Raw genomic sequence first — 2,865 nt, forward strand, 5'->3', positions numbered from 1 at the left:
TTAATCGAATTTCTAATCGCAATTACAATTACAGATGCCACAATTACGTAATCGTTCAAAGTGGCAATTAATCGTTTAAAGTCCACTTATGTGCTTAAGATGGGTTTTTACTTTCTACAGGTTATCTTAAGGGTTTTTCCATTGTTTTAATTTTAGTGTTAGTATACCATTATAATACCATTCATATTTTAACTTTTTTATTATTTAAAGAAGAAACCAATCCAATGCACAGTTGACATTTGAGCCTTAATGCTATAGAAAAGCAATAAAAGATTTTCGCTTTGAGTGTTTTCAGCTTGTTTATTTTCATATAAAAATATGGCATGCAGTTGCTTCAAACAACGTTATAAACATCATTCAACGTAAACTGGGATAATCGTAATTAATAATCACAATTACAATTTCAAGGGAATAATCGACAATTATCATTTGTGTTATAACTGTGCAGCCCTAATTGCTAACGTTAATTAATTGGCATATTTTGTAGTGTCGTCTATCCCAACCAGACATTGGTGGGCGGAGTTAAACTAAATAGCCTCTGCTAACAAGGTGGGCTATTTGCACTTTGTGTAAATAGACACTCTGAATGTAAATATGGGCGGTTGTTAATGAATTCATGGTGATGTCAAAACTGACCGTTTCAATTAATGGTCTGACTGGACAGGGGATGAATTTCTGAGTTATGAATGCCGCAGTATTTCCACATGGTACTTATTCAAACTCTTTTTTATTTCAACAGAGCCAAGAGCAATCCTGTTTTCCGCGACATGAGATGAAAGAGGCAAACCAACACAACTACAAACTGCACACCACTAATAAGTGAGCACAGAACACAGTACCGCTGATAGATTCAGCTCTTCATATCTTACAGAAACACCGGTCTTGACCCATATTTACGGCAAACTCTTCCCGCTCTCTGCATAATCAGCGGCATTGTGGGTGCTTGCCTGATTTCTCCTGCTGTAGATTAACCCGGCACTGCAGGAGAGAGTTAAGCTGTACATTTATATAACCAGCGGCAGCAGAGTAGAAAAAAGATTTCTGGGAATTTTCTGCTGTACTGAAATTTCTCTTAACGGCAGCTGGGATCAGAGTGATCAGTGTTCTGTAATTATGAGGACGATTTCATGTCCCATCACCCCTCACTGCAATCCTGATGACTGACAAGAGAGCAAGAGGGAGAGAGAAAGAGACTGTAATGAGAATACAATAAAGTTCTATCTTTCTGTCATAAAGAAATTATTAGCTAACATGTGTAATGTGTCCATTACAGGTGACTAAAATCTTTTCCTTCACCTTTTAAGTTGTATTTGCTATATACAGTCTATAAAAATAAGAAACCGCAGAAGAAAACAGCAGGGAGTGGAGCTTTTTTGTGTAAGTTGTCTCCACAATGCTAGGGTGTTGCTATGCAGTTGCTAGAGTGTACTGGGTGGATACAAGTCAAAAGATCCCACCACCTGTGATTATATTGTATTCTGGCTAATTATGACTTGGGTCACTCTTCACCTTTAGCTGTTTAGTATGGAAGCTTGTTTCTGCCATGGGATAAATAAGTGAAAAAAATAAAAGCTCACAATTCTGACAATAAACTTGAGATATAAACTTGAATTAGAAATAAGTCAGAATTGTGAGATATAAACTCAGAATTTGAGAAGAAAAGCCAGAATTGCGTAAACAAAACTCAGAATTGCACGAAAAAGGCAGAATTCTCAATTCATTTCTCAATTCTGAGAAATTTTGTTAAATGGAGTTGAAATCAGTAAGTTAAATACACTTTTTCTAGAAGGTTCTAATAATTTTTTATACATTTTGTCAAAAGTAAAAAATGCCAGGTTTGTACAATTGTTATGATATCATTATTTTATGAAGAAAATGTAGTTTGTAGAAAAAAAATAGAATTGAGACATTTAGGTTAAAATATGAATGCATTAAAAATGTATATTATCATATATATGATATACACAATTACAATTCTAAGCACTCAGCACATGCATTTTAAACTAGATTTTTAAAAGATTTTTCCCTTTATTTTACACGTGTTCTGAATGGACTGGGGGGGGGGGGCTTTGAGTTGTGAATGTTACATTAGCCTACATCTACATAATACATCAAATTCTCTTCACTGTTAAAAATGACTGAATTTAACGGTAAAAAAACTGTAAAAATGCTACAGTAAATACCTGTTAAATGGTTAACGGTAAGTTCCCTTACTATATACAGTATACTGTATTGGACATTACATGTAATTTTACTGTAGTATACTGTTTTTGGAAGTGAAAAATAACGTATCATTTACAGTGAATAACCGTAAATCGACATTCCCAGACTTCCCTGCATTACATTTCAAATTTGATGTTTCTTCTTAGTTTTTTTCTTATCGGTTTTGTACATTAGGGTTGTATGTTACATCTAATGTTGTTAAATTAAAGGGGTTCTATTATGCGTTTTCACATTTTCAACTTTAGTTAGTCTGTAATGTTGCTGTTTGAGCATAAAAAAGATCTGCAAAGATACAAAGCTCAAAGTCCACTTCAAAAGGAGATATTTTATTTAACAGAAATCACTTTTCAAAAACTACAACGAACGACTCGTTTGGACTACAACGCATATTTCCCGGGATTTGTGATATCACAAATATCGACAAATGGGACGAGACCTGGTTGAGCTGCACTAGAGAAGGCAACGAGTCGGAGACACGCTAGCTTTCCCAAGGCAGACGAACTTAGAGTGGTTACAATCAATCGGGTTTAAATCGCGCTCAAATTTAATTGATTTTGACGCAATATTTACACTGAAGCTCGCAGGCGGCTATGGTAAGGGGCATGACATTTCCCGACCAGGCGCCGAGTGGTGCCAATCACA

Source organism: Sinocyclocheilus grahami, unplaced genomic scaffold (assembly GCF_001515645.1).
Source record: "Sinocyclocheilus grahami isolate Dianchi unplaced genomic scaffold, SAMN03320097.WGS_v1.1 scaffold105.1, whole genome shotgun sequence".
In the NCBI taxonomy this organism is placed as follows: domain Eukaryota; kingdom Metazoa; phylum Chordata; class Actinopteri; order Cypriniformes; family Cyprinidae; genus Sinocyclocheilus; species Sinocyclocheilus grahami.